This window comes from Amblyomma americanum, chromosome 4 (genome assembly GCF_052857255.1).
Source record: "Amblyomma americanum isolate KBUSLIRL-KWMA chromosome 4, ASM5285725v1, whole genome shotgun sequence".
NCBI classification, from domain to species: Eukaryota; Metazoa; Arthropoda; class Arachnida; order Ixodida; family Ixodidae; genus Amblyomma; species Amblyomma americanum.
The window spans coordinates 212,557,061-212,568,981 of record NC_135500.1 but is presented as its reverse complement, the minus strand read 5'-3'; the positions used below and the strand labels follow the sequence as shown (position 1 = coordinate 212,568,981).

Below are 11,921 nucleotides of genomic sequence, written 5' to 3'. Positions count from 1 at the left end.
GCTTGAATTCATTTCACGACAGAGGAGAAGAGCAGCTGGCGCGAACGTGGCAGAGGAAGCGGTGACGTCACGGTGTGCATGCGCAGTGCGTCGGCAGTTGTTACTTGGCGGCGGATCGCGCTGCTTCGACCTCCTTTCGTCTGATGTGACGTCATCATCCACGTTACCTCGTTTTTGAGCAATTTTTACCCAAAAATTAGATCACGCGACCTTAAGATCACGTGAAGTGGAAGTTGCTTCCACTTTTTGTCTGAGCCCTAATAATTTTGTGATGAAAATAAAACGATTGATTGACATCACTAGGTCACGTGACCTAGGTGCCGATGTAACGGACGGACGGTCACTGCGAGTGTGAGCCAATAAAGTCTAGCGCCTTAAAACGACACACCGTGAAGTAACCTGCGACGGCTACTTCAGTCGATTTATTTGCGAAATTGATACGCGTATGCATTTGCAGCCACCCATTACGTCCAGGGAATAAAGGTGACAATATCGCGCGTACTTTCGAGATGCGACATAAACTTTGTCCGCATCCTGACCAGCAAGCTCCGGAAAGAAATCATGGCCTTGAAAGACAAGTAGCTGGTTGAAGCTCTTGTGGGAGTCGCTTATAAGATACCGTGCGCTGATTGCCTAAAGCTTACGTTTGCGAAAAAGTAAATTATTCAAGGCAGTTCAAGGAGAAACAAATTTAGGTTAAAAATAATAATGTGAAAAAATGTTTTTCCGAGCATGCTCAAGAACATTAAAGATTGACTGGGAAATCCCTACAGTCGTAGCAAAGGTAAACAACGTGTGATTGCGGCGGCTGCTGGAATCACCAATAACCCAGTCGACGCCAGCTGCGATAAATTGGATAGAAGAGAATATGAACAACCGTTTACGCTGGCTTATGACCTCAGGTGTTGCGCAAATAAGTGAAGAAGATGTCTTGTACTGCTCAGTGAAAAAGGAACCCATATGCTGTTATGAGACACGAAACTTGAGACGCGGATTCATCATCAGACTTCGTCACTGACCATGATTCCCATCAAGCCTGGGCACTCTGGCTGCAGACCTACTTCCGCGGGTCCCCGGAGAGATGGCCTCTAACACATCTTGGCCACAGGATGCAAGAACATCGGAAATATCTGCCATAAACCACGAACATCGTTACTGCGCCTCGGATGGCTCATAACAATCAGCAAACCAGAAGCTGGCATAAAATTATGCTTCTCGGTGGAAAGCAGTGGACGTTTTTGGCTGAATTTGCGGGGACTTCAGCATCATCGTCAGCGCTCGTGTTTGCGTCGTTTTATTGTCTCGTCCATGTTGCTACTGCGGTGTAGTCCTGAGTAAAACTAGATAATTTGGCATTATCCTGAGGCTCACTGCTACTGCTAGCACTGAAATTAATTATTTGGAAACTAAAAATAATGACGACATTGAGGTCGCTTGAAAGAGGTTAAGCGCATCTGGGAGCTTGGCATGCTCATCACGAAAAGTTGAAATGCCCTCGTCAGTTCCGCACCGAAATTCTGCACTTTGTTGCAAGGTTACTACTTATTTTTAAAGCTAAAAAAGATTAGTTCTTAAACTACAAAGCTGATGGCCTGAAGAGCGGGCAGGTGCAGCGGTAGGAAAGGGACAAGCGGTCTAGTGAAAAAGGGAAGTGAAGGGTATTGCGAAAAAATAACAAGTCATGATTTTATATTTGTGCTTGTTTTTAGGCAGGTAAACAACGAAATGTTTTATGTGGCGACGTTAAGAAATTGATTAAGTTTTCTCTATTGTGCAGAGCGCATACTTGCTTAGTGCATCCAGCTCAAAGGCTGCTCTAACACGTATTGCTTCTTTTGTGTAATTTTCGTCTCCTCATCTGTTGCTAAACGCGGCATGTCGATAAGAAAACAAGCAACACGCATACGTCGCCGAAGACCCACAAAGAATAGTACTTCCAGTAAAGAATGGTGAACAGTACCAAAAAACAACGTTTCGGAACATACTTTCTAGTTGCCTTTTATGATACACAACTTTGTACACACAGTGAAATTGGGAGCGCTCACGTCACACTACGCTTTTGTCGTCAGAAGTAATGGCGTGGGGATAAAGACAGCACTAACAACACAATTGCTTTTTCCAAATGCTCATTTATGCTTGTGTCATCTCTCAGTCTTTCGCACGTCAATACAGCACAAACCTGCACCACTTTGGCCGCATACAATAGAGTCACACCGTCCATCGCCTAAACGAGGCCTGAGTGCTAGTCCTGTTTGCCATTCGCTACGCTGTGAGAGTTCTCCTTGGCCGCTGCGTGTTCCGACGGAAGCTTTGGCGTCCCTCGCCTCTTGATGTACGAGTGGATGTAGAAGTTGATGAAGAGGCACATGACGAGAAAAGTCTGGGCGTTCGCGATCCAGATAAGGTACCGGGGAAAGCCGCAATCTACGAAAAGCGGGATGGCCATGTGGCTCATGAACACAACGTTCTGGATGATCTGGATGCGTGTGAGGTACTTCTTCCACCAGAGGTACTTCTGCACGCCGGGGCCCAAGGCGGCCAGCAGGTAGTAGGTGTACATGACCGTGTGGACGCCAGCGTTGATGGCCAAGCCGAGCGCCGGCTGTCCCTCTGGAGCGAACAGCACCCAGAACCAGGCGTTCACTGAGACGATCACGTGATGAATGACGTGCAGGTGCGTGATCTGGTTGAACTTCTTGCGAAGTACAAAGAACACTGTGTCAAGGAAGTCGGCGTACCGTACGGCGACGTACCACCAGCCCGTGCGGTAGTAGTACGCAAGCTCTTCGTCCATCTGGCCCGTAACACCCTGGCACCAGAGGCTATACCGCCGGCGAGGGTAGTAGGCTTGGAACACAACGATGTAACAGAATCGGGCGTTGAGCAGAACCATGGCCAGGTTGTAGAGGCGCACGATGTTTATGATCTGAAAGGGTTCCCTGTTTTTCATCCAGCGTGGGCCCAGAACCTTGACGAAGTAAACGTAAAAAATTACGAGGGGAAACACAAACAGGGGGTTCATGACTAAAGGATAGTCTCGTGTTCTGGGGTCTCCCATCTGCTGGATCTGGCTGGCCAGCGTGAACGGGTTTAAGCTGAGTGCAGTCGCAGTCATGTTTCCTTTCTTTTAGCAGGTCAGGAACAAACTGTAAAAGAAGGTAAAAAATGGAGTTCATATTTTTTGCACCAACCCATATATTGTTTCAAAGTTCAAAAGTTGAAAAGCTTATTCGGCCATATTTGCAGTATGCCTCCATGGAGAGGCAAAAGGAGGAAGGCAAAGCATGCCTCCTGACGAGGCCTACACCCCAGATTACACATCAGGGCACTGGTGACTAAACGGCAAATCATATGTACGATGAAAAAAAAAACTTTACAACAAATCTTCAACACTCTCCGGACAAAACTATATTTTACTATTGTGGTTGCCCGCATGTCCAGTTAAAAAACCCACAAGTGAGTTTTAAACGGCAGATCCTTCACTGCCATCAACACGCAGACATTGTGTGCCGTGCTCTCTCGTTCAACCCAGCGCAAGAACCCAGAAATCACACGACAATCTACATTCAAGAAATCAACTTCCAGTTGCGTTTTCTCCAGCAGTTCCATCATTAAAACTATTATCTCTTTTATTAGCGCCAAATTTCTCTCTGCAAGCACAGCTATAAGTGCTTTGACATTAATGAATGATCATTTATGTATTAACCTCATGTAAGCCGAATTGCAGATTGACAAATAAAAAAAAAGCTCTAAGGGATTTGGGGCAGCGCAGGACTACCAGATCACCTCAACGAAAAAACCATGGTAATTCATTCGTTGAAAATAAAATTCGCCGAAGAAAACCGAAAATTAGGTACTTAAGTAAACACCCAAAAAATCCCGCAGAATTTTCAAGAAACAGAGAGCGAAAAGTGCAGCCGCTATATGTATGCTGTGGTTTGGGAGACAAGAGATAACCGCTTTCTTTCTAAATTGTGCGGCCTGTATGACACCCTCTTTTCATTTCATCCCTATAAGTCTGAAGGAGATGGCATGTGAGGTAGAGGCGGAGAATGAATTCCGCGGTGTGCAGTGTTAGGTAATGTGCTGGAACGGTGATGGGCAGGCAGATATGCTGCGCCGTCCTAGCTGTAGCTTTCGATGTAACCTTTCGTAGAAATTCTGAAATAAGAGTCATAGCGGTGAGGTTAGCCTCACTATAGAGTTATTGCTACCCAAAATGGCAGCAAAATATCATACGCCTGATCCGAAAAGACTGTGAAACACGTCTTTATTAGGTTGTTGAAATAGCCAGGTGAGACTTCCTGCGTAATTTGTTTCGCGAAATATTTTCATTTCGCAAGTTCAGCTCTATATGAGGAAGTGAAGACCAAGCTGAGGAATCATCTCACGGCTGAACACCGGCTAATCAAGTGTCGCAGCTTAGTTTCCAGTTAAACTCAGAAAAGATGTCGTGCCTGCGCTGGAAATTGTGACTTTGTTAGGGAAGGATTGCGGTAAATTTGCAGCAGTCGTGATATATTCAGAGTGTTACCCTCGTCGGGAATTCAGCCGTGACTGCGGTCCTCAGACGCTTTCACCTGAATACAAATCTGGATTGTCCTCGCCGTCGGCAAAACGAAAATGTGACTTTAGAATACGTCGTGAGAATGCCTTTTTTTTTCACAGGAGTTCAACTTTCCTGTTTCAAAGACAGGTCGCTTAATGCGCGGTTGTAGTAGCCAAGTTTTTTGTCTCTTGTTTTTTTTTTTCCCCCAGTGCGAAGGTATGATTTCCGCCTGCGTAGAAAACGTCGCCACTACGGATACACTTTCTCGTTTATTTTTTTTTTTTTCGATATCAGTGAGGGCTGAGAATGGCCTTGTTCCTTTTAGCTTGCCATTGGGCATGTAGGAGTCACGCGGTTTTCAAATATATGTCGTAAAGTCTTCAAAAATGGTCGCGAAGATTATTCACAATCCCGAGGTGCGGAGCTTTCGACGGCTGCAGGACTGCACAACACTCGTGGGCGCCCAGGGTAAAGCCCGCGTGCACCGCGAGACCATAGATGGCATACGTTAGAGCGCGCCCAGTTTGCGCTTCACATGGAGACGGCTAAGAGACACCTGTATCGCATGGCATGGTTCTTATGGCCATCGAGCTAACCCTAATTGCATTCCCCTAGTTTTCTGACACAGCATAAAACAGCGAGCTCTAGCTAATTCGAACAACCGCTTTATTCAGACTCAAACTTTAGCTCCGTCACACTAAGCATGTTAAAGAGCTCCTCTGAATTTAAAGATTGTGTAGGTCGGAAAGATTTTTTGCCTACTTCCAGCTTGCATTATCTAAAGTTGAGCGATAACAGTGACGTTCTAGCAGCGTTTAAACCCAGTTCCCGTATGAAGCAACTGTATCCAGCTGTACAACGAAATCTGTGCGAGGAACTATCTCCACTGTGAGCTATGCCGCCGTCGAGGTCAGCGTCGTACGTTTTCATAGCCAAAAATTCCGTGTGCCCATAGGCTGAGTGAGGACAATATTTTGCAGGTAGACTTGATGGCGGAAATTTTTCAAGCGCTGACCAATCTTTCTTAAAATGGCGTTTCGACCCTGATTCGGAGGCCTTGTTCACAAAATCAAAGGCTTGACGGAGTAATAATCGATATATGGGCTAAAGCTGGGGCGGCACATTATTGAGTGGGCTTTGATGTTAGGACATCAAGATTCGTATCTGCCGCAACGTCCACCTCCTTCTTTGACCCACGTCGAAATGAAAGTCTTTGGAGACTAGTCCTATTTCTAGAATATAAAGACACTTTTCCTTTCTCCTTTTGAACCGATGAGCTGATATTCTAAGCTTTAAAATATTGAATCGATTGGAGTTACGTGGTTGGCCTTCAAAACTAATCGGCCTCTCTCAATCTGAACGTTTAAAAACTTCATCTGCGTTTAAGAAGGTTAAAAAGCACCATTCGTTGATGAAAAATAATCAACAGAAAGATGCACGTAAAATAACTACATACGAGCAAAAATCCCCCGGGCAGCATGCCGCCATTGTACTGATTCGGATCTATTGTTAGAACACCCTGCAGAGAGCATTCTATCAGGGCCTGGCTATGAAAATCTAGAGGACACTTAACCGAATTTCCCTGTCCGAGCTCCAAGGAATCTAATTTCAGTGACACTTCAGTACCAATAGCCAGAGGTATTTCCCTAAATAACGCTTTTCAGTTCAATTAAACCCAAGAACAACATTATCAGTATCTTACCAATCCTCCTATAGTTTCCACGCTTGGCCTCTTTTTGCGATAGCGCTTATTGAAGCCTTTCGATAACATTTTATACTTGCTTCACACAGGCTTTTAATCACCTTTTTTAACACTTTAATAGCTTTTTAACATTCTTCATTTGCCACTCTTGGCATTCGTAAATTTGAAATTTGACTGTTTGGATTAACTGCTTGAGGAGCGGCTAACGAAAGTGGTTCTCAAGCTCTCCCAAAAACTCAAAGGGTACGCAATTTCGCTAGAGAAACTTAATAGCTCCTAATGCTCTGCTTAAAGAAAACCTAAGTAGAGTAGAATTTATTTCTCTGCCCTAAATCTTACGTCTGGCGATACTTTTATTTTTCCGATGGTTTAATAGTATCCACCTTCTTATTAATATATTCTATAAACTTAGGCATCGGCTGTGCAGTCGGCATCTACAGTTCAGTCGACGTCACGGCCAACGTTCACACTTCATAATTGGCTCAGGCGCAGCGATATTAGCGGCTCAGCCAGTCACAGACGTCAAAAAAGAAAAAAACCGAAGAGCGGAATAGAAATCGGTAAGATAAAATAGAAATCGTAGTTAAAATAGAATCGGTAAGGTAAAAAGGTCTCTTGGTTTACTGGTTTTTTTTACTTTAACCAAAGCTGCTATTAAATATAATACCATTGGTGGTTGCTTTAATCTTTGCATCTCCACTCCACAATTAATAATCTCTCCTGTTACGCATTTTGATATTAATGCTATTTTTAATAAAGTATAGCCCGCAGTAACACTTACTTTTAGGGAATGATTTCTGAAATGACCTGGACGTGGGTAGGAGAGATAAACTATTTATGCCTAAGGCATGATATTATTGCCCCGTGCAGTCGCATGTTACACTTATCGTAACAGTATGAAACTGTGGTGCCGAACCAAGTGAAACATTACGAGCAGGTTGTGAGATCAGCCTGGATCTCCCAAATTCCACCGGCGGCAGCACCTGCCATTTTACGCCACTTTTTCGCACTGTGTACGAGTGTTGTAATTATTCGCCCTCATTTTTTAGCATTCGTTCATTACTCTAGCTGTTCTGGACACCATTTCAAGATGGTGAAAGGTAACGCCAGCTTTGGTAGGAATATTTCTGATGGTAGGTATTCAGTACCTTCTTTTCTGCTCCTTCCAGTACCAAATGCTGTGCCCAGCTGAAAATCATTTAATCAGAATAATTTTCAGGCTCCTGTTTGTTCTGAAGAAAACATCACTGAGCGCAAAGACCAATTTTATTGCGGTCCTCATACTGTAACGACCAAATGCACGATCTATTCGCACCATTAAGGAGTCGACGCAAGCTGCAGCCACCAGAGCGTTATAGTCCTTCTAGGTTCTTTTTTTTTCAGAGAAGAACAGAATTACCCAGTCGATAGCTTCAGGATGCTTTACCGGCACACCGCATTGCTATTTTGTTTTACTTTTCACACCTTGTTTCTTCATATTTTATGAACGAGGAGCTCACCTAAAGTCTTCTCATCCTTCGGCTAATGCGCTAATTTTTTTAAATTGCATACGAACCTTTACTACCAAGAAATGCACCGCCAATATTTCCCTACAGCCTCATCGACAACAAAGCTTTGCTTGTCAGCAAATTTAACAATAACGGGAAAATATCAAGAGATAATCAACCCATTAGCTCACCTTTGGATATTTAACTTCTACTGGATCGCGACTGGCTGCGACTGGAACTAGCAGCAGCGGTCAGCTGAGATCAGTACTTCTTGTAGCCTTGTTGACGTTGTTGAGTTCTCTTTCGGTACGACGAGCTGCACTGGATAGGGACCGCGTTTTTCCGATTCAGTAACTTGTCACCGCTATTAGCACGCGCTTTCCAGAGTGCCTTTCTGTGAAGATTTCTGCTAGTCGCCGTCCCAAGACGCTGTTCTTGTGCATGCCTAATGCACGGGAACCGCTCTTCAACGACGCCTTCTGGCATGGGCTAGATGAAAGGAAAACGCACGTGGTTTGACCCATTATTAAACCCTGCGTCAGCTGGCTGCTTATTTTCTCTTTTCTTTTGTTTCGCTAAAGTAAAGGCTTGTTTGTCTCATACAATGGAGATCGCGCAGGGGCACCCCAGGCTTAATTCCACCAGCAAGGGGAGTGGGTATAATTTCATTGTCTCCACGCGAGGCGATTCAGTTTTTCTTGTTTCCTCGCAGCTAGGAGCTTTTTATCCTTTCGTTTCCCTTGTTAACGTTATTTGTTTTTAGTTGTGGGCGTCTTCTGTCGTCATAAGCTTGCCTTCGCGCTTGGAAGCTAGAATGCGTGCAGAGGGCGGTGGCGAGGTAGTACGTACGACGCTGGACATTCTAGGCGAGTCGCTTGAGAGGGGGACGAAGGACACTTGAGCGCGTCACTCGTCGGCTTTTCATGAACTTTGCTGACCTACATACAACTGCTTCAGCTTCCTCAAACGCTCAAGCACCTGGATGAGAAATCCACACTAGCCTCTACGCAAGAAACGAAACGTAAAGGCTGGATAAATAGATTGCATGAAATGTGAAAAAAAAGAAGCACTTGAAAAACGGGCCCTGTCTAATCACTCCTTCGTACGAAGTAACGTTTCGTGAAGTACAGGTACTTAACTTGTAGAGCATGTTTTTCACGCACTATTGCGTCTGTCTTTCCCCAGCCGTACCCGAAGCGAAGTGGTATTTTTCTTTGTGGTTTCACGCATCGATCCAGTGACCTAGAAAAATAAATTTCGAGTCGCATACCCTCAGGGTGCGAGAGCGATCAAAGCCAATTAACTGGTACGCGAAATGATTAACAACACTATAATGATGCCACGCGTGCCCCGATCCGCTAAGCACCCTGGGGTAGAGGATTCGCGCGCACGCACGCACACGCACGCACATGCACGCACACGCACACGCGCGCACGCGCGCACGCGCGCACGCGCGCACACACGCATACGCACGCACGCATTCGCACGCATTCGCACGCGTACTACGCACACACGGATATGCGCGCTGTGGCGTGCAGGCCACGGCTTTTCGCTGGAAGAGGACTCCACAGCTAAAGCAGTTCATGATGTTCAGAACAAAACCATGATGCGGTACCTGCGTCCAAGTAGCGTAGGACTCAGACAGCTGCGGCCACGTGCAGGATTCTCGTCGGTTTCAACGCTGGGTGAACCCTCAGCAGGTGGTGGTTGTTGGCTTCACTTCATTACGTAAAAATGCAGCTTGATAACAAACCCAAAAACAGATTGTAAAGTTCAGTTTTATTTTGAACTTCAAGTATTTCTTCTCGGCTACAGGTTATTCCACAGAATCAAGAAATGGGTTTTTAACAAGTTGCTTCATGTGAGAATATAAATCTATTGACATCCATAGCGATTCCAAACTTAAAGCAGTTATAGCGAGAAGAGTTATCGGTAAATTCTGGGAAGATATTCCAAAATAACGAAGCCATGAAATGAGCAGCAGCTCCTCCGTAACCGCTGCACAGCAGAAAGAGCAGAGATTGTTGGAGAGAACATAAGGGAGCAGGAGGAAGGGAGAACAGAAGGTGCGAGTTCAATCAAAGAAGCACCGTGTAATTTTTGGTATTCAGTGATCTATTGACTGCGTTAAATAATCTATAGCTAAGATGAATCTGCGCAGACTTTTCAGTGAACGCTCCTCATGTTCGCATAGTAAACAGAGCAACTACTGCGGTACGCATAAACGGTTATATGCTGATATATTTTGTTTGCAGCGCTTTAAGGAAGCTGATAATGTATACTGTTTTTCAGTATTGAACATGAGTATGAACGAACTCAAAATAGAGCTAACGTAATGTCAATGTGAACAGCAGGGATGTATTTTTAACGATTTCCTTATACCTTGATTTATCTAATGTCCCAAGCAAGCGATATGGCTTGCTGGGGATGAATTGCAAGGCATGATCAATGACTCAAACATGCAGAAGAGAACGGTGGGCCCAAAATTTATGTGCTGAAAACCAAAGTAATGTTCTAAAGCCTTGGAAAGAAACAGCAGTTTACGATTTGGTAGCGAGGCGCTTGAAGTGGTAAGAGAATACGTCTACTTAGGATAGTGACCGCAGATCCGGAACACGTGAGTGAAATAACTAGAAGAATAATGAAGGGGTAGAGCGCATATAGCACGTACTCTAAGATCATGGATGGCAGTTTGTCAATATCCCTCAAGAAAAAAGTGTATGATATCCCTGTGACACGTGCAGTTTCCATGTCCATTAAATAAGTGGACATCGAACTTAAAGGGGAACGGCCAGTGGCACACGGCAGTTTCCAATGACCATTGAATCAATGGACATCGAACTCAGTGGCGATCGGCCAGTGCCACACGATAGTTTTCAATGACCATTGAACTCGATGGACATCGATTAGATGGATATAGATAGATAAGGAGGAGGAGGGAAGGACAGGGATGTTAACAAGAAAGGGGTTCCGGTTGGCTGCCCTGCACTGGGGAAGAGGGATTAGGGGACTTAAAGGAGGAAGAGAGAAGGGGAAAAAGGCATAACACACACACACGCACAACGCTGTCACAATTTGTCACTCAATCCAGTCGCTCTCAAGTAGGCAAAGAGTGCCTTGTATGCCTTGAGGGCAGTCGACTGCTGTGGCCGCGGACCGAGGATCTTTGGCTCTGTTAATGGGCGAGGATCGAGGCGGTCCAGGGCACAACAGAGTGTATGTCTTGCACTCGCAAATGTCGATTAGTTGGAGGTTAGCGAATATCCATTTGGCATCTCAAGGGCCTTTGAGCACTGCCTCGCACTCACCATAGGTTGAAATAACAACACCAAAACTCGAAATAAACAAAAATATCTATTTAGTCTTATGGCAAAACTTTAAACTCCATTAGCCAATTCATGAAGAAATGTTTATTGGGTAGTCAAAATGACAGCTCCCAGGACGCCCGTTGATCAGATGTAAACAAACCTACGCCGTTTTTGTTGTGCAGTGTGTTGGTGCTCCGCTTCGTTGCTCACACTTTCGCCTTTGAGCGCACTTTGCGACAATAACCGATACCAAGAAGTGCCCAACAAATGCTGCAACGATAATAGCGGCGAACACGAGATAAACGGTCACGGTCACCATCAGCTTCACCGGCGAAAAGTCAATGCTTCTGAGACGAAGTGCGCATCGCAGCCCACCGTCGCCCCACCATCGCTGTCTCTGCATTTTACCGAACTGTGAAGTATATGAATAGCTTTTCTGAACTAAGTTTCAATTAACAGTAGCACTTTCTCCAACATTCGCTCGTTTTACTCTGCTTCATTTTTTGCTTCTAATTCCACAGCGCAAAAAATGGACAAGAACGACAGAGGGACCCCACAAAGCGCTGACTACGACCAAGTTGTACTTGACTCACTGACTTAACTACAACCAAATCGTAGTTGTAGTTTTTGTTGTAGTTGACTATAACTAAACTTGGTTGTAGTCAGCGCTTTGTGGTGTCGCTCTGTCGTCCTTGTCCGTTTTTTGCGCTGTGAAATTAGAAGCACGAAATGCCAACCAGCCTAACAAGTCGATTTGAGAAACTTCACTTCATGAATTGCTCAACTTTGCTACCCCTATCGCCATCTGTCGGATCGCATGCTCACTACTCACTCAGGGATCCTTGAAATTCGCCGTATAGGAACGGTGCGTCTGG

At 45.0% G+C, this 11,921-nt stretch overlaps 1 pseudogene across 1 annotated transcript; it reads right to left on the bottom strand.

Annotated features, from left to right (window-relative positions):
• Positions 1-1,985: 1,985 nt before the first annotated feature.
• LOC144127558 (very long chain fatty acid elongase AAEL008004 pseudogene) lies at positions 1,986-8,244 on the bottom strand (annotated as a pseudogene). The gene is made up of 2 exons (XR_013313539.1): positions 7,930-8,244; positions 1,986-3,146 (listed from the first exon to the last, which is right to left on the bottom strand). The product of XR_013313539.1 is annotated as a very long chain fatty acid elongase AAEL008004 pseudogene (transcript).
• Positions 8,245-11,921: the final 3,677 nt, after the last annotated feature.